At 51.5% G+C, this 20471-nt stretch overlaps 1 protein-coding gene across 1 annotated transcript in view; it reads right to left on the bottom strand.

Annotated features, from left to right (window-relative positions):
• The window catches only part of TPRG1 (tumor protein p63 regulated 1), a 248314-nt gene extending 243642 nt beyond the window's left edge, over positions 1-4672 (bottom strand). The window contains exon 1 of the mRNA XM_086944623.1: positions 4437-4672. The gene's annotated coding sequence lies outside the window, so the exon portion shown is untranslated. The remainder of the gene's footprint in view (positions 1-4436) is intronic.
• Between the last annotated feature and the right edge of the window lie 15799 nt (positions 4673-20471).

Genomic DNA, 20471 nt, shown 5'->3' with positions numbered 1-20471 from the left:
TCCACGGCAAACCCAGACTGTTGTCAGCGAATTAGGCTTCGGCAGGGCCGGACTGAGAACCAAAACCGGCCCTGACAAAGTGCTCGGCGGCCCCCTGGGGGAGCGACCGAGCTCTTTGGTGGGGGCGGTTTTCGGCCGATTTTGTTACAGCTGCAAAAACGGCCCTGTAAAAAAAACAGCCCCCAGGCCCAAAACCAGCCCCCACCCTTGCGGCGCACCGGGGGATTGCCCGGTGCCCGCAACGGCCAGTCTGGGCCTGGGCTTCGCGATGGACTTCAACCATGCTCCTGATGCGCCCATTTCGCACAGTTGACATCAACCACAAACCGTCTGGAGCATCAGCAGAGAGGACACCATACTATGGACACAACTCCAGCAGGCGAGTAGAGACGTCCTATTGAAGCCAGCGTCATCAGTCCATACCTCCAATCAAGGCCGTACTGGGAACAGAAACCAGCCCTGGCATACTGCTCAGCCGGCCACCACCTGGGGTGAGGGGGAGTGCAGCTGAGCAGTTTGCGATGGCCGGTTTCGGACGATTTTGTTACAGAGGGCCAATATCCAAAATGGCCCCCCAAGGGCCCAAAACCGGCCCCCAACCTAGCGGCCTACCGGGGAAACGCCTGGAGACCGCTATGACCAGTTTGGCCCCACCTCCAAGGCTGTCCTGCCGATTGTCTCAAGAGGCCTGTAGACTCAGTCATGTTTTTAGGTCTCGCGACCTATCAATGAGGGCAAGCGCATTGAGCGGAGCGAGAATTCATGTCGGCAAAATCCTCGTCAAACCAAGGGCTTTCAGCCGCAGTTTTCTTGAAGTTCACGTGAATCACGTGAGCAAACAAGCACGCGCATTCACGCCCAGCACAGCACATCAAAGGGCTTCTCCTCCCCTAATTATTCATGGCCGGCCGCAGGCCGGCCGTACTTTCAGTTTGCCGGCATTATCAGATACGTGTTGTTTTTTTTTCACTTTGTCTCCGTGCTTTTAGCTTCGCTTCAAAGGCTGCTTCACACCGCATTTCTCCTCCCCCCTCCCCTTCTCTGCCTTCCCTCAGTCTTGTTCTTTTAGTCTACGGATGATCTCTTGTTCAATGGTGAATCCTTGTCATTTGTCCGTCCTTTTGCCCAGTTGTCCCCTCTCATGGCTACTGGCACTCTTACATGTCTCATTTTGCGTCTGGCCATTTGCTTTAATTTCGGACCCTATTTTGCATTGGTTTCTGGTTGTAACAGCAGCACATGTGCTTTCATTCGCTCTGTTTCTGCTTTCCTGTTTTTGAACGCGATTTCATTTGGCTTCAGCATTGTTTGAGTGCGTTTACAATTGTTATGCGCTATGCTCACTAAAACATTGATTTTAGGTATTGTGCATTTATTTGGTTTTCTCTCCACATTTGGTGCTTTGTTTGGGATCGGCATGTTTCTGCCGTAACGCCATTGTTTAAATTTGAATTAAATTATTATTCTATAGTTCCAGAGCACAGCGAGTGGTGATTGATCACTAATTTTCTTTTAAAACTCATTGGTAGTATCAATTAATGGGGTTTGGCCATCTGCCCTAACCCGAGCAACTACTCAACATTACAGGACTGCCAGAATGCAATGGTGACCGCTTTTTAACTCCGGTATGGACCGTACGATTATCCTACCTCTATCTCCATAACCGCCAACACACCGGCGACTATTTGAACACACCCAGTACTCTGCAATTTTTTTGGCATTGCAGACGGATATACACTGCGGCCGGTAGGTAAAACGGCTATGTACCATCACTTTTGAATAGTTTTGACACAACTTGTTTTTCCATTGTGGTATTCTTAAGGCTACAGGCATGCATAGGTTGCGTGTCTAGTAATCATACCAACAAAAGGCGTCTGTTGAACCCTGTATTTTGAGATTTTTTAAAAAAAAAAAAACACTGGCTGAGCTAAAACCCTTGCTTCTTAAAGTGGTTAGTGTACCAATCGCACACATGGATTTCACAAGATTTGTCCAGTCAAAACCCTTAAAACTGGGGGATGAGAAAGGAAAACTCGGAAAGGAAAACTGCTCGTTGTTCTACATCAAGGTCAGTTCAGGAAGTGTGTTTTCACTGTGTATCTGGCAATACCATTTATGCCGGGCTTGCACACACAGGACAGTTCACAAGTTGTGATTTCCTAGACTGCAGTAGTTTAGTTTTGCTGCCACTGTACGAGTGGGGCTTCTACTGTCTGAAACTGCACACTAACCATCACTTCTCTGGGTGTGCTGCTCGAACCTTCTGCTGAAAGCACAAATCGGGCAGATTGGAGAGTTCTTACAGCGGTCGCGTCTCTTCGCTCGCACCCTTTATCCATGGCGTCGGGCCAGCAACCCTTCCACTTAAGGTCTAAATTCCTGTGGGATAGCTTGTTTTTTAAAAATTATTATTATTATTAACTACAAGTATGCCATCTGCGCTAACAAGCTGGTGAGGGATCCAGGCTAAGGCTCAGCACCGCCGTGAGGCGTGCAGACGATAATACTGGTCACGTGACAACGCCGGGCCCAATCAGGGACAGAGGCTTTATTTACCACCGCTTCCAAAAACATGAAGAAAAAAACAAGCACTGGCGTTGCCAATAGGTCTCGCAGTAGGAAAGTTGGAGCTATTACAATTGCAAATAACAATGCCTTTTATTTGTGTTTTCATTTTAAAAACATAAAGGGCTTTGTCATTTACAAAACCAATAGCTACAACTTTCCTACTGGGAGACCTATTGGCAACGCCAGTGCTTGTTTACTTTGTTCTGTTTCCACATATTGGACTTTTCTTGATCATTCGTTTGGATTTTGGGAGGAATGTAATGTCCTGCTGGACACGTAATAAAACAGTTCCTCACCTGAGGCTGCACTAACACCCACCCCACACCCGTCCATCACAGGCCTCACCAGTCAGGTGATTCTGCCAATAAAAGGGCCGGACGCACGTGATATTGGCCAGTTACACCAACCAGGACCCCGTGTCTGGGTCGTCTTCATATATAGCGTGAGTGCCTAGGGCCCACGACTATACACAGGGTGCTCGGAAACACGGCCCCAGCACCTGGATGGGCACTGTGTTCCCTCAGCTCTATGCCTGGCACAAAAAATGGCACAGCTCACACAGGCACATCCATGGGGAGGTGAGGCATGGGGCCACCCGGGTGGAGGCCATTTATGGCTCTATTTCCGTACCACGTCTGGGCCTTTGTACAAGGTTCACATGTGAACAAATGGAGGTTGTAAGGTATTCCTTACCCCCACCCCCTCTGCCCATTGGCAAAGTTAATGGGCCGAGGGAGCGGACGTAAAAGGAGGTTTGGGGGCGTTTCTGGCAGCATAAATTATCCTTAATGCGCCGTTGCTTTGTGCACAACTTCAGAGTCGTGCAACTTGTTCAGAAGAAGCGTGGTCCAGACTGCGGGTGCGGACTCGAGAGGGCCCCCACTGCAGTCAAGCTTTGGGCATTAAAAGCCAATCTTATTGGCTTTGCCAATGCTTGCTTGATAATGCGCTTCCTGCCTCAGTCCTGCAAGTTCATGGAGCTGTAAATAACAGTGGGCCAGAGTTAATTGCACGCAGCTGAGTGGAAACCGCTCGTGGGTCAGGTGCCCAATCAGGTGACTCGGGCTCTTTAAACCCCCCACGCCCAGGTGTACCGCCCCCGCCCGGTGTGATCTCCTGCAGCCGCCACCGGAGTGAAACCGGCGGCAACAACACCCCGGGGCACGCAGGTGGGGGCGGCTCTGCCAGGCTCGTGTGGCGGCACAGGCAGTTTTACTAAAGATGTGCCCCCTCCCACCGGCTTCCTCGTGCAAAACTGTCTCCCTGTGACAAGGGAGGGGGGTTATGCCCTCTGGGCCACTGAAGATTGTTAATAACCTCTCCTTGGATGTGAGGCAGCACGCTGGGTTAACACACCTACTGCCGCGTCTGCTTGCAGTCTCCGTGGTGCCGACTCAGACTTTCATCCTTCCATGCAAAACAAGGCGAGTCCCATAAAGTTAAACAACATTGACAAAAAAACTGTTGGTAGGGGGGGGGGGGCATGAATGTCTAACGTTAGCGGCATTTAAAACAGCTACTGAATTCAGGTTTTACTTGTTAAATTCCGGTGACCAGCACTGCCCCTTATCCCCGTTTCAGCTCAGCCTCTCATCTTGCTCATGTCGGTCACAAGAGTACCACCGAGCCCGGTTATAAAAAGCCCCGGTAGGATTGTAGGGCAGTGTGCTAAAAGCGAGCTGTTACTACCAGGGCACCTGCCGGGAGGTTGGCATGCAAGCCTGGCATTTGACTCTCGCCTGTGCACACTTCCTGGCTCGCCTGTGACTCCCTTTTCACAAGTGCTCACACGTCGACGCCCCGGCACAGACAGGCTGAGGACCGGAGGGCACTGGTTCCCGGTGTGTAATAAGGAGGAAGGGACTCACCTGTGCCAGGCCCGCTGCAGACCTCACCCCACGGCCGCTCCTTTCACCCTAATTATCCGGAGGTGAAATCAGGTGTCTGAGACCTCGCCGTGCACGCCCAGAAGAGACGGGCACCTCCGTCGTCAGAGAGACGAAGCAGGAAGTCCACGGGGCAGGAAGCGAGTGTGGAGCAATAACTGCCGCCCTGGACGGCTGCACACCCGTGCCAGCCGGGCCTGTTTACTCAGCGGCGCGCTGCATTCTGGGGCTTGTATTTTGCGTTTATCTTCCGAAGGATGAGCGTTTCATCTCAGCACACAAAGTTAGGTATTCTAAAGTGCTTAATGAACTCGAGTTAAGTGCAGAGTGAAAATCAGCCATTTACACGGGGCTTTAAGTGGAAGCGAAAAAAGGTGTGTGTGGAGGGAGTGGTCTCTAAAATGGGCGTGGTTTAAACCATATGGACCAATTTCCTATGCGTCTCGCAGCATGCCACCTGTGTAATATTACAGCGCCTCCCTGCAGGCGTCCGTTCTGCACTTGCACCCAGACCTAGAAAACATTTGTATGCCTAAAGCAAGCCCTACTATTGGCTCTGCCAGTGCTTATTAGCAGTATCAGATAAATAAGGAATAATGATTTTATTGTACGGAAAATGTTTACATTCTGAAAATAGGAGCCCGTGAATTAAACATTATTAAAGTCTGTCTCCGCTCACCCACTCCAGTTCTTCCCCGCACACATTTTTCCGCTGCAGTAGCGCTATTTTAGAAGCTTACTCGTTCCTCACCACATCCTTCTGGAATCTTTATCTATATTTTTCACCTTATATCTTTCCTCTTCAGCACCCTCTTTTCATTTACTCCTGCATGTACTTCTTTACATCGCCTTCACTCCTCCATCCCCCGTACACAGGCCCACTCGCCTGTAAGCACTGCAGTTCTTCTAACATTTGCATTGTCAGTATTTCAACAAGACAGCTGTCAATCAATCAATCAATCATAACACTTGTATAGCGCGCTACTCACCCGGAAGGGTCTCAAGGCGCTTGGGGGAAGGGGTCCGCTACTGCTCGAACAGCCAGGTCTTGAGTTGTCTCCTGAAGGCGAGGTGGTCCTGGGTCCGCCAAAGGTGGATGGGGAGGGTGTTCCATGTCTTGGCCGCCAGGTAGGAGAAGGATCTGCCTCCGGCGGTGGCTCTTCGGATGCGTGGTGCGAGGGCGAGGCTGGTAGACCATAACTGGCGGGTGGGTGTGTAGAAGGTCAGGCGGTCGTTGAGGTACTTGGGGCCCAGGTCGTGGAGAGACTTGTATGCGTGGGTGAGGAGCCTGAACGTGATCCTCTTGTTGATGGGGAGCCAGTGCAGGTTCCTCTAGTGGCCGGAGATGTGGCTGCGTCGAGGGATGTCTAGAATGAGTCGGGCGGAGGTGTTCTGGATGCGTTGTAGTCTTTTCTGTAGCTTGGCTTTGGTTCCGGCGTAGAGGGTGTTTCCGTAGTCCAGCCGGCTGGTGACGAGGGCCTGGGTGACCGTCTTCCTGGTTTCGATTGGGATCCATCGGAAGATCTTGCGGAGCATGCGGATGGTGTGAAAGCATGAAGAGGAGACGGCGTTGACTTGTCTGGTCATGGAGAGGGAGGAGTCCAGGATGAAGCCCAGGTTGCGTGCTTGGTCTGTCGGCTTGGGGGCGGTGCCCAGGGCAGGGGGCCACCAGGAGTCGTCCCAGGCGGAGGGTGATGGTCCAAGGATGAGGACTTCCGTCTTGTCTGAGTTCAGTTTCAAGCGGCTGTTCTTCATCCACTCGGCGACGTCTTTTATCCCTTCGTGGAGGCTAGTTCTGCAGTGTCGGGGTCTCTGGTGAGGGAGAGGATCAGCTGGGTGTCGTCGGCGTAGGAGATGATGTTGAGGTTGTGTCGGCGTGCGATGGCTGCGAGAGGTCTCATGTAGACGTTGCAGAGGGTGGGGCTGAGTGATGATCCTTGCGGGACGCAGCAGATGACTTCGGTGGCCTCGGAACGAAACGGGGGGAGGCGGACTCTCTGTGTTCTTCCAGCTAGGAACGAGATGATCCACTTCAGTGCCTTCTCTTGGATGCCGGTGTTGCTGAGGCGCTGGACTAGGGTGCGGTGGCAGACAGTGTCGAACGCGGCGGAGAGGTCCAGGAGGATGAGTGCCGCTGTTTCCCCGTTGTCGAGAAGGGCTCGGATGTCGTCGGTGGCTGCGATGAGGGCGGTCTCGGTGCTGTGGTTGGCTCTGAAACCGGACTGCAAGGGGGTCGAGGGATCCATTCGTCTCGAGGAAGGCGGCAATCTGTCTGTTGGCGATCTTCTCGATGACTTTGGCAGGAAAAGGGAGGAGCAAGATGGGGCGGAAGTTCTTGAGGTCGGTGGGGTCCGCTGTTGGTTTCTTCAGTAGGGCGCTGAGCTCGGCATGCTTCCAGCTTTCCGGGAAGGTGGCGGTGTCGAAGGAGGTGTTGATGATGTCTCGGAGTTTGGGTGCGATGGTGGAGTCGGTGAAGATGTGGTGGGGGCAGGGGTCAGTCGGAGATCCGGAGTGGATGGTGTTCATCGTGCGGGCTGTGTCTTCGGTGGTCACTGCGGTCCAAGTGCGGAGGGTGGCAGTGGGGTGCGTTGGTTCGACGGTTGGGTGTGAGGATGGTGTGCCAAAGCTGTTGTGGATGTCGGCAATCTTGCGGTGGAAGAACGAGGCGAGAGAGTCGCAGAGATCTTGTGAAGGGGTGATGTCGTTGTTGCCGGTTCTGGGGTTAGAGAACTCCTTGACGATGCTGAAGAGTTCCTTGCTGTCATGGCCGTTGTTGTCCAGTCGATCCTTCAGTGATTTCTTCTTGGTGGTGCGGATGAGCTGGTGGTGCTTGCGGGTCGCGTGTTTGAGGGCGGTCATGTTGTCAGTGGTCCGGTCGAGGTGCCAGGCTTTCTCGAGGGTGCGGCAGGTCTTCTTGGAGTCCTTGAGTTCGTCGGTGAACCAGGGGGCCTTCTTGCTTCTGGGTTTGATGGGGTGGTTCTTCAGTGGTGCGAGGTCGTCGGCGCAGGCGGTCAGCCATTGCGTGAAGTTGCGGGCTGCTTCGTTGGGGTCCGGCGTGCTGGCAGGTGGGTTCTGGCTGAGGGAGGCGGTGAGCTGGTCGGCGGGGATCTTGCTCCAGCTCCTGTGAGGAACCTGTTGCGGGTGGTGGTTTTTCTGAAGCTGAAGTGGACGCAGCTGTGGTCGGTCCAGTGAAGTCCGGTGGAGTGGCTGAAGGCGATGTGCTTGCTGGATGAGAAGACTGGGTCAAGGGTGTGGCCGGTGTAGTAGGTGGGGGTGTTGACCAGTTGCTTGAGTCCGAGGTTGGCGAGGTTGTCCAGCAGGTTGATGGTGTTGCGGTCCTTGTTGTACTCCAGGTGGAAGTTGAGGTCCCCTAGGAGGATGTAGTCGGCGGAGGGGAGGGCGTGTGGGCTGATGAAGTCCGTGATGTCTACGCTGAATTGTGTGCGTGGTCCCGGGGGTCTGTAGAGGAGGGTTCCTCTGAGGGTCGTCTTTGGGTCGGTGTGGATCTGGAAGTGGAGGTGTTCGGCGGCGGTGTAGGTGTCGTCGGCGTCGGTCGTGATGCGGATGGTGTTCTTGTGGACGATGGCGATGCCTCCTCCCGTCTGGTTGACGCGGTCCTTCCTGATGATCTTGTATCCATCCGGGATGGCGTTGGCGATGTCGGGGGCTGAGGAGGTGTTCATCCATGTTTCAGTGAGGAAGGCGACGTCTGGTGATGTAGTGTTGAGCAGGTTCCAGAGTTCGACGGCGTGTCTGTGGACGGAGCGGGTGTTGAGCAGGATGCACTTGAGGTCGCTGCTGGGGTTTGGCTTGGCGGGCGCGGTGCATGTTCTGAGGCAGGTAAACTTGCAGGTTGTGCATGTGAAGGGTCCGTTGAAGCGTTTCGGGGCGTCCCGGCAGCAGGCGGGGTTCCGGCCGGCATTGAGTGCGTTGAGGGCGGCGGCGTCGTAGGTCTGTCGGGTCGTCTTGCGTCGGTGGGGGCCAGGGTGTCTGGCGCTGGGTGCGGTCCAGGCGCGGACGGGCGCAGACGGACTTACCTTTGGCGCGCCTTCGGCGCACAATCTGCGCGCCCGCTGCGCGTACGCGCAGTCACCATATTTGGCGAAGTGGGAGGGAGGGAGGAGCAGCAGCAGCTGGGAGGCGGGAGCGAGCAGGGCACAAAACAAAAGGGGGCGTGGCCGAATGGGCGGCGGGGAGCGGGGCGGGCACAGGGGGACAGAACAGCAACGAAGCCTGGCAGTGACAGAATACAGAAAGGCACGAAAGCAGTTATTAAAGGAAAAAAACAAGGTTAAAACACAGAATTTACAGAGTTGGCACAACACACGCTCGAGAAATACTGCGGAGGGTCTGGGAGCAGAGAGGCAGTTCCAACGAGGCTGCGGGCAGCAGAGGGCGAGGGGCACACACAGCTGGTGGCCGTGTGGCGCGGGGGTGCCCCGCGAACTTCCTTCATACACCCCGTGAACTTCCTTCATACACTTTCCCCTTTTACAATTGGGACACTTGACCATTGCTCTTTTTTTTCTCTGCAGAGAGGCCAAGGACTGTATGAGCATGTATTCTGAGCCCGTTTGTGATGCACTGAGTGGCCCAGTGAGAGACCCGCACTGCCTTCAGCCTCCACTCCAGAGCTTTCAATCGTGCCCCACCATACCCCCCCTACCCCCACCCCCCAACATGAACTCACCCTGACACGTAGAGGCGACACGGGTCACTATAAAAGAACAATATGCTGAAATAGGCGCTACCGGGAGAAATGCTTTTATTTCTCCTTTCTTTTCTGTCTTTGCATATGTGCTGCACCGTGCAGCACACTTAAAAAGTAGGAAACGTTTTAAAGTAATGTCAGTGCTTAGGTCCCCGCATTCTCTGATTTACAGATTAGGGATTCTCCTGGTTGCTTTCGTGCAGCGCCTCCTTGACTCCACTACCAAGCCATCCTGGCGTGGTCCTACTAACAGTAGAGCGGCCTTTGTTTGCTGTTTCTAATAAGGCTCCTGTTCTTACTTAACCTTTGTTACACCAACTCTTGGGGGCTGAGGCAACTGGGCAAGCCTTTCACCAAGTGTTGCCTGTTATCCCCAAACTTCGTAAACCAGATACTACTGTGAACTAATTGAAACCATGTACCACCTTTTTTGGATTTGATTCCCAGGTAGTGATGATGAGGAGAAAGAGATGTGGCTTCTGCTTGAGATGGACTTTGATTTAGGCACACCGGTCTATGAAGGCGAGCCTGAAGTGAACCATTGAAGCCTCCCAGTAGAGTCTGCCATGAGGTTGGATCTGTCCTACGCCTGGAAGCCTTTCTGAGGAGCCGTTAGATCAGAGTCAGACATGTAGCTGAATTTGCCCCAGCCCCACTGAAGGTCAGCATAAGGCAAGCCATGTTATTGAGACTGCCCCATCCCAAGAGGCCTTTCGGAAGAGAGCCTGACATGTGCCTGACTCTGCCCCACTCCTCCGGCCTTTCCAGTGAGTCTGGCAAGTGCCGACCTTGAGGCAAGCAGGCAAGAGCCTTTGTGTAACTGACTCTCCCCAGCCCAAACTCATGTCAGAGTTGTGCTTGTTATGAGAGTGCCTAGCCATATCAGCATATCACAGAGGAGTCTAACAAGTGACCAACTCTGGACTTCCAGACAAGAGCCTGGCACGTGCCTTGCTCTGCCAGTCCTCCCTACTCCTCAGAGAAGGGTGTGTGACTAACCCTAAATGCCTTTCGGAGAAGAGCGTGACCTATTACCGCCTCTACCCATGCCCGCTGACTATCAGAGGAAATGCAAAAACAATAGATGGACAGAAAGCAGAACAATGTCATACATTCACCCCCAGTCAAGAGACCAGGGCCTAAATCTATCGTTTTTTTGCTCCCCACGCCATTCCAGTTTGCACCCAGCCATATGCAAATCAGTCTTGACCCTGCTCCTCATGGGAACAGTCCAGCCCGAACTGCCAAGCCAGGTCCTCCCTGGACCGCAAACAAGCATCCTAGGACAGTTTTCAAGCTTTCCGCCCTTATCAGCCAGGATAGCTTGACTCCAGTGGCATGGAGAGCACGGGACTCGCGTCTGAGCATACCCGTTCCACTCGGAGTGACAACTGTGAAAAGAACAGTTGATGGACAGAATGCAGAACAATGACATACATTCACCCCATTACTGAGATCTGGGCCTAAATCCATCGTTTTTTTGCTCACCAAACCATTCCAGTTTGGACCCAGCCTAAGTTTGCAGGGTATGCCCAGACGTGTCCATTGCTCACTTTGCCACTGGATTCGAGCTAGCCTGGCTTACGAGGCTGTTAACATCCCTGGATGCTTTTTTCCGATCCAGGGAAGACCTGGCTTGGCAGTTTGGGCTGGACTGTTCCCATGAGGCACAGGGCCAAGACTGATTTGCATATAGCTATGTCTGAACTGGGGTGGAAAAGTGAACTAAAGAATGATGATGGATTCAACCGAGATCTGTTAAAGGGGGTTGAGTGTCTGAAAAGTTTCAGTGCTCCTTCCATCATCTCAGTGAAGTAGTGTGGCTCACTGGTTAGAGGCGGCAGACCCGAGAGCAGAGGACGGCCCGGGACCAGGGTTCGATTCCCGGCGCGGCAGGTTTCTGGACCAGGGTCAGCGGACTCGATAATTCTCTCGCCTCGGTGCCCACTCTGATCAGCGATCACACTCGGCAACTCTGGACATTAGCTTGCCTCATCTTCACTAACGGCCCCACCAGACCGCCGGGGACGCCTGGTCTCACCCTGGAGATACCCATTAAGGGACCATCTCTCAGGGAAGCCAGGAAGGGTTTCGCAGCGGTCGAAGCGCCTTGGGACCCTCCGGGTAAGTAGTGCGCTATATAAATGCCTATACATACATCTCCTTGTGTTGACTATCAGAGGAAAGATCGTCATGTGACCGATTTTGCATCAGTCCTAGCAGGCTTTTAGTGAAAAGCAGAATGTGTTTCTGGCTTTGCCCCAACCCATCAGCCTGCCAGGAAAGAGACTGGCATGTTAATAGCTTTGACCAGCCCTGCTAGACTTTCAGAGGAGGGCCTGGGCTGGCACACGACTGACTACCTGCGCACCTTTCAGACAACACCCTAACCTGTCGCTGATCTGTACCTACCACTAGTAGGTTTCTGGGGTATGCGTCATACATCACTGCCTTTGATCCAGACACAGAGAACTTTCGCAGGGGACCTTGGCACGTGACTTGCTTTGCCTCCGCCCTGATGGCAGCCGTATGAGAACCTGGCATGTGACTGACTTTATCCCGGGCTACGTTCTTTTGAGAGTAGAGTGTAACAAGTGGCTAACCCTTGGCCACCTCTACTTGGTTCTGAGGTCTGTCTGATACCTCCTTGCCTATCCATTTGATTGGGGAGCTTGACATGTGACATGCTTTGCCGTTTTCAGTCAGCCCTCTCTAAAAACCGGGACATGAGTAACCCTGGGCGGAGTTCGCGGAGTGGGGCTTCGCGAAGTGGGCGAGAAACTACGCCCACCTCCGCACTCCGCGTAGCCCCACTCCGCAAACACCACTGGCCGCCAGCCCCGCCACCCGCCTCCCTCCCGCCCTCCCTAAATACTTTAAAATAAAGGAATCAAATAATTTAAAAAGCACTTACCTTGCCGCCGCTGCCCGCCGCGTCCCCGGGGCTCGCTATCTTCCGTCTTCCGTCTTCTTTACTAATGCGCATGCGCGGGCGGCCGCGCATGCGCATTTTCTCGTGAAAATGCGCATGCGCGGCCGCCCGCGCATGCGCATTAGTAAAGCGGACGGAAGACGGAAGATAGTGAGCCCCGGGGACGCGGCGGGCAGCGGCGGCAAGGTAAGTGCTTTTTAAATTATTTGATTCCTTTATTTCAAAGTATTTAGGGAGGGCGGGAGGGAGGCGGGTGGCGGCCAGCTACGCTCCGTCTGCGGAGCGTGCGTAGTGCTGCCTGGCTCCGCCAGCTCCGCAAAATGCGGAGTAGGCGGCACTACGCACACTCCGTGCACGGAGCGTAGCTGGCCGCCCACCGTTAGACATGAGCTACATTTCCTAAAATCTGCCGGGACTGCTGGTGGAAAAACGGGACCGTCTGGCAAATCCGGGACGCCTGGTCACCCTAGGTGGGTGGGCGCTCCTCGATTGAATGAATCCGGAAAGCACAAGCTGTTCCTGCATCACAGATCTGAGTCATAACCAAAGGACTAGTGCCCTCATCACTTGCATCTTGACAAATAGCCACCAGGTGGCGCCCTTCGACCGTCTATAACGCAGGGGACCACAGTAACTGAGAAATGAGTGGTCAAAGTTGCTGCAACATATAGTCTGCAAGTGTTTACTCATTCGACAGTTGTTTAGGTCTCAGCTCGACAGCGCATGCGCTGTCTATTTGAGACATTTTGTTTACGGGTAATGGGCTACAGCCGCCTACAGGCTTGTCATTTTGTTCTCTTACATGCCACTCTCTTATCCTTTATTCCCATTTGTCATGGCATGCATGTGCCATGCCTCTCCATGTGTTTGGCTCACCCTCGGAGCATGGACCAACTACTTGTGACAAGCCAATGCCACCAACTTTTTTTTTGTTTAAGCTACTTTTTTTGTGTGTTTAAGCACTCCAGGCGAGTGCTTGTGCTTTCACTGACTCCGTAAACCTCTCCGGTTGCTTCTTTCCCCTTCCCACGCACCCCCATTCCTGTTGCTTCTTGCCCCATCTCTGTTCCATCAGGGCAAACCTAGATTATCTTTCTATACCGCTGACCCTTACTCTGTAAACCTTGCACCTTCACAATCTCTTGAGAGCAAGTCCAGTCAATCCTTTCTACCCCCTGTTATCCAGTGTGAGCCGCCATATTAGACGATGGGTCCCAGGAACGCATGAGTGAAGGTTTCTTCGCCACGTGTAGTCACCACCTTGGGAAGGGAGAATTTTAGAGACCTATGTAATTGTAAAAAGAAGCTCCACCTCTCTGAAAATAAATGTTGCCGCCATCTTGCACGCGGATTTATTGACTCCAACACATGCGAAGAAGCAAGAGCTCTACCATATTAATTTATTCTTGAACAAATATGTTTTCCTGTTTAGTTTACTTATTATATGAGAATTGAATATGCAGATTTGAAATAAAAAATATATAAATCACTCCTTTAAGATAAACCGTACCTATTGACAACACAGCATTTGAAGAATGTTTGTAGTTGTGCGGGTTAGTATCATTGGTGGTCAGTCACACCTTTCTTTCAAATGAATGGAAAGTCCTGCCAGCCAGAGATGGCCGGTATGTTCAGTCATAGCTCTGCACACTTTTGTCAAGTGCCTGGCTAGCACACATTGAATCTTGTCTCGCAAACCTTACAGACTACTACAGGAAACTACCTAGGCAATCGCTTGGGCATTGCTGAGACCTATTGGCTTTGCCAATGCTCGTTTCTATACTGCTTACAAATTTGCAAGCGGATATTTCAACGCTTTACACCACGGGATGAATGAGGGTTGCATTTCAATAGGTTACAGGATTGGTTATATATACTTGTTATACCGTTTCACTATCGTGAACATGGTTTTCTAAAAGCGATAACTGTGGTTAACAAAACTCATATACCGCCTTTTGACGTACCACAGTTCCACTGGGTCACTCACTGTACTGTGGCTGCCATTACAACTCAAACAGCCGTCACATTTCCACAAACATCCAATGTGTCGAACTTCAAACTAAATCACCGCTGTTCAAAAAGAAAGAAGCATACAACTCCTGACTTTTACTCAGGGCCGGACTGGCCATAGCGGGTACCGGGCATTTCCCCGGTGGGCTGGAGTAGTGGGAGTCGGTTTTGTCCAGTGAGGGCGCTTTTCTTACAGAGGGCCGGTTTTGCAGAAGTGTGGCAATATCAACCCACTGTAAGAAAAGTGGGAGCGGTGCTTCTTGCTACCACCACCTTCACTCCCACCCCCTTCGCTCCCGGGGCTGGTCAAGCAGCAGCCTGCCAGGGCTGGTTGCTGCTCCCAGTCCGGCCCTGCATTTACTCCTCCAAGAGAGGTGACTGCTTGGTGACAAGGAGGAAGCCAAAAACTACTTCGCAGTGCCTCATGGAGCTTCAATGGACAGGGCCATTCCACCAAGGGATGAACAAAGCGTCACGTTTTCTGCTTCATTCGCTGCATTTAAAAGAAAAACTGGAAGATTTCTCAGATCCTGACTCAGACAAGCGTTTGGAAGTAGGTCACACTTCTCCAGTATTAGGGGTGTCTTTCATAGATTCACATGCTTGAATATTCCCTGTCGTCGAAGTGGGAGTCCCACGGTAAATAAAATAGCAATAATGCTAATATATATACATATGTAATATCATAATAAATAATAAAACAGATAAAATATATACTGAAAAACCTCAACAAAGGTTCCTACATAGGAATGCATTTGAGAGAAAAAACTCATTTGCAACATATCAGTGTCATTATGTTAGTCCAAACTGCAGCCAATCAGGCTCAAGCACCCTCTAGAACCTTCTCCTCAGAAGCTCAAGCCCTCAGATTTTCTACCGCACGTCGTGTGAAGGGAGTCTCTCTGAGTTCTGCTCAGTTTTTCTTCATATCTACTCTTCTACTCAGTGTTTTCTCAAGATGTCAAGTAAGAAGTCTTTATTTAGACCTTGCTCTTCCTGTGGGAAACTGCGTTTGTTTGAGAAGGACCCCCACCAAAAGTGTATTTACTGCTTGTATCCTGAACACAAGGTGGCTGACTGTAAGTTCTGTAGAACTTTCTCTCCTAAAACCCTCAGAGACAGGGAGGGTCGTCTCCTTTTATGGCTTAAGCGCCTTCAAGATAAGGACGCAGTTTTATCAGACGCAGAAAGTTTCCAGTCAGGCCCTTCTTCTGTGGCTTCCAAGCGTGGCAGTGTTCAGGAGTTGCCATCTCCTTTTCTAAAGAAGAAAAAGCTGGCTTTGACTGTAGCTACAGTACCACCTACTGCTACTATGACTGCTGTGTCTACGCCCACGAGACCTGGCTCTCAGGCGTCATTTCCAGCCTCTATAAGTGTGGTTACACTTATGACAGCGCGGTCGTCGACGGGCTCGTCGACGACCATTGCATCGACGAGATTGGCTACTGTGGCTTCGTCGACGACTACTGTCACAACGACGTCGGCGTCGTCGACGGCGAAATTCTCGTCGACGGCTTTCACGTCTACGAAAGCCTCTACCTCTTCAGTGTCGTCGACGGTCCCTATTATATCTTCGACGAAGAAGCCAACGTCGACTAAGAAATCATCGTCGACGGTCCCGTCAACGTCTAAGGTCCCGTCGACGGCCAAGCTCCCGTCGACGTCGAAGACTCCGTCGACGAAGACACCGTCGACGTCAAAGACACCGTCGACGACCCAGTCGACGTCGAGAGCACCGTCGACGTCGAAGACACCGTCGACGACCCAGTCGACGTCGAGAACACCATCGACGTCGAGGACCACGTTGACCAGCTCATCGACGACAACTTCGTTGATGGCGAAGTTTTCATCCAAGGATTCGACGACGATCTCGTCGACAAAAACAACGTCGACGGTAGTATCAAAGCCTCCTGTGTCGACGAATACATCCAAGACATCGTCGTCGACGCAAGGGTCTACGTCACCGGCTGTGTTGACGACAGCTTCAAGTTCTCTGTCCTTCGCCAATATGCCCTTAGTGCCATTGGACACTTCAGTCCCTGCAACGGAGTCTTCTATCAGCATTGTGGAGGATTCTGCTCTCCAACTGCAAACACCTACTCTACAGCCACCTTCTCCTTTGTTCGTATCGGACCATGAGACGGAATCCGTTCCAGATGAAACTGTTTATGGTGATGCTCAGAGTCCATCGGATTTAATAATCAAATGTCAGGACACTAGTTCTGAAGAAGATGAGGATGAGACTGTAGACCAGCACGAGGAACAATGCGTGCAGGTTCCTATGGCGGCTATTCCAGTATCGCTATTTTCCAACCTCCAACATATGTTGGATGATTATAATAGAAGATTTCCGCCTACCCCCCAGGGTACTCCGGGACATGTTACCTCTGACGCAGCAATGTCTTTTCAGCCTCAGCAAACACCTCCTAGGCAATCTGCTCCTTCAGAAAATCCGCGTGCAACTCTCCCCTCTAATTCACAGCAAGATGTGGATGATGAATCAGAGCCGGAAAGAGAGGAGGGTGAGGTTAATCAGGATACGGATGATGAACAAGATCCATATATGGCGGAATTCGATGAATATCGAGTTCAGACACCCACGCCACAACAGGGCGCTTCCAGTGATTCACCTCCAGTTGACATCGCTAGCTTCCATAAATTGATGGATAAAGCGGCGGACCGCTTCAAGTTACCTAGGGTGCAGCGAGACGAAGACTGTTTCCTTTATGATTTTAAGAACCAGCCTTATAAGCAAGTCCATACCATACCAATCATAGAATTTGTTTGGAAAGAAGGGCTAAGGATCATGCAGGCTCCTAACTCCTTGCCTGCTCAAATACCTCGATTAGAGAAGAAATATAAGGCCCCAACGGGCTCGCCTGCATGTTTACTCTCGCATCCTAAGCCAGACTCTGTAGTGACTCAGGCAGCGCAACGTCGTGCGCGCAACCCAGAAGCACCTATCACTTTCCCTCCCGATAGAGAGGGTCGACGTTTAGATGCAATTGGAAAGAAGTTTTCGTCCATGGCGTCTATTTCAGCCCGAGCCGCAAATGCTCTAGCCATTTTAGGTCGTTTCGACCGTCAAATGTGGTCAGACATTTCCGTGCTGCTTGCGCAACTTCCAGAAACATCCAAGGTGGAAGCGCTCCAGATCCTTCAGGATGGGCAAAGAGCTTCGGAGGAAATGATTGACTGTGCTGTGGACGTGGCAAGTACTGCCTTCCGTATTCTTGCCAGTGCTGCGGCGCTCCGACGCCAGGGATGGTTGAAATCCACATCGTTCAGGCAAGAGGTCCAGTCAAAGATACTTGACATGCCGTATGATGGTGAATCTTTGTTTGGTTCTCACATCGATGAATCATTGGAGACCATAAAGAAAGATACCGACACAGCAAAGTCGCTTGGGTCCTTACAGTTTAAAAAGCAGCCTTTTCGTGGAGCGCGTGGACGGGGCACCTCGTTCAATTTTTCACGAGGAGGACAATCGCAGTACCGCCAGTACAATCAGGGTAACCAACGTTACTCAAATCAGCAATCTTCTCGTCAACAACACTCCAAGTCCTATAGAGGAAAGTCTAATTATAGAGGTTCCAACACCAACAACAAACATCAATGACTTTCGAGTTCAGCAGAATGTTGGAGGGCGAATCTCTCAGTTTTACTCCCAGTGGTCTCAAATAACATCAGACCAATGGGTTTTGGACATTGTGCGCAAGGGTCACGCCTTGGAGTTCACAGAGATTCCTCCTCATTCTCCGCCTTCGGGTCCGCCACCTCCCCATCTAGAAGAACTACAACATCAAGTTCTACTTTTGTTAACAAAGGGTGCAGTCGAAGTGGTTCCTGTATCTCAGCGAGGGAAAGGTTTCTATTCAAGGTTTTTCCTCATTCTGAAGAAGACGGGGAGTGGCGTCCCATTATGGACTTGAGAGCTCTCAATCTATTCCTCAAGCAACAATCCTTCCGCATGTTGACGTTGTCGGAAGTCTTGCGACTTCTCTGCAGCGGAGATTTTTTGACAACAATAGACCTGCAAGACGCCTATTTCCATGTGCCAATTATCCATCGACATCGGCAATACTTGAGGTTCAAGGTGGGTCACGTTCACTATCAGTTCAAAGTCCTACCTTTTGGCCTCCGGTCAGCTCCTCGTGTTTTCACGAAGGTTCTGGCTCCGGTCATGGCTCATCTGTGTCTTCAGGGAGTCCAGATATTTCCTTACCTGGACGATTGTCTTCTAAAATCCCAATCCTCGCTCCAGTTGGCTCACGACACATGTTTGTGCCAAACCCTGTTCAAGTCTCTAGGGTTGACCATCAATGTGGAAAAGTCACACTTCACACCTCTACGGAACAGGAACTTCCTCGGAGCTATCCTAGACACGGACGTGTCAAAAGCGTTCGTCTCCATCGAACGGCGACAGAAGATAGTTCGTCTGGTCTCAACCATCAGGTCAAAAAAGTCAGTTTCAGTGCGGATGTTAAAATCATTTCTGGGGATGGCATCATCTTGTATCGCACTGATCCCAAATTGCAGGTTACGTACCCGTACTATACAGGAGGAATTGGACCTGCAAGGGCGACAAGTGTCAGGGTCGTTCAACGACCAGGTGACAGTCACACCCCGCATGAAGACCAGTCTGCTCTGGTGGGAACAACGAACCAATCTGGACGAAGGGGTTTCTTTCCTTGCCCAGCCTCCGGATCTGACATTGACCACGGATGCGTCCATGGAAGGATGGGGTGCCCATCTCCTGGACCTTTCCATCAAGGGAAAATGGACGGCGATTCAGCGAACCTGGCATATCAACCGACTGGAGTTGCTGGCAATCTTCCTGGCGCTCAAAGCATTCTTGCCCGTGGTGCAAGGGGAATCGGTGCTGGTTCAAACAGACAACACCACCAGCATGCACTACATGAACAAACAGGGCGGCACGAAATCTCAGCCTCTGTCTCGTCTAGCTCAAAGAATTTGGGAATGGGCACTTCGTCACAACATTTTTTTGACGGCAGTCCATCTGCCGGGGGCATGCAACATTCTGGCAGATTCCCTGAGCAGGTCTGCGTCATCCACTCACGAATGGGAGTTGCACCAACCGACTCTAGACCTGGTGTTCCGTCGATGGGGTCATCCCAAGATAGACCTCTTTGCAACCCCAGTGAATCGGAAGTGCCAGACTTTCGCAAGTTGGCATCCTCATCCAGAATCCAGTGGCAATGCCCTACTCATGGATTGGAGCGGACTGTTTGCTTATGCGTTTCCACCGATCCCATTGGTGCCAAGAACGTTGTGGAAGATGCGCAGGCAACCCTGCCGCTTGATTCTAATCGCCCCACGTTGGCCCAGGCAGGCTTGGTTTTCGGAACTCCTTCTAATGTCACAATGCAAGCCCATTCATCTACATCCACGTTCGGACCTCCTGACGATGGACGGCGGGCAAATTTGCCATCCAGACCCGTCGACGCTTCAATTGTCGGTATGGAACCTGAATACGTTGAATTTGCCTCCTTAACTATGCCCCAAGAATGTAGAGACATTCTAGCGTCTGCTAGAGCTCCATCAACCATCAAAACATACAAGTTAAAGTGGAAGCGTTTCTGTCATTGGTGCGCTGCATCCAACATTCATCCAATTGATTCCACTCCGGACCAACTTTTACCGTTCTTTCTGAGCCTCGCTCAGTCTGGTCTCTCACATGCCACATTGAGAGTCTTTCTGGCGGCCATTTCACGCTATCGCCATGATGGCTCTATGTCTCTCTGTTCATCCAGAATCATCCGACAGTTCTTTAAAGGTCTTTTCAGGAAGTTTCCTCCGTTAAGGCGCCCTCCTCCGGCATGGTACCTCAACGTGGTATTATCACAACGTATGAAGCCTCCATTTGAGCCAATTCACCGAGCACAAATCAAGTTTCTTACCTGGAAGGTTGCTTTACTTTTGGCTTTAACATCGTCTCGTCGTGTAAGTGACCTACACGCTTTTACCATCAAGCCTCCGTATTTACAGTTCAAGCCCGATGGAGTGTCACTTCGTACCAACACTTCTTTTCTACCAAAAGTACCTACTGACTTCCATTTGAACGAACCTGTCTTCTTAAAGACTTTTTTCCCGGATCCTAAATCTCCAGCAGAACAGCGACTACATTCTTTAGACATAAAACGTTGTCTAAAATTCTACATTTCCAGAACAGCCCCTTTCCGTAAATCCGATCAGCTATTTCTAGCATATGGACTGCTGCGAAAAGGGCATTCAGTGACTAAACAAACAGTTGCACGATGGCTCTCTTCAGCCATATCCTTTTGTCATCAGCAGGCTGGCAGGCCTTTACCGAGTCCAGTGAAGGCACATTCAACAAGAGCGA

Source organism: Lissotriton vulgaris, chromosome 11 (genome assembly GCF_964263255.1).
Source record: "Lissotriton vulgaris chromosome 11, aLisVul1.2, whole genome shotgun sequence".
Taxonomy (NCBI): domain Eukaryota; kingdom Metazoa; phylum Chordata; class Amphibia; order Caudata; family Salamandridae; genus Lissotriton; species Lissotriton vulgaris.
Note: the sequence above shows the minus strand (reverse complement) of the source record. Positions and strands in the feature narration are given on the sequence as shown.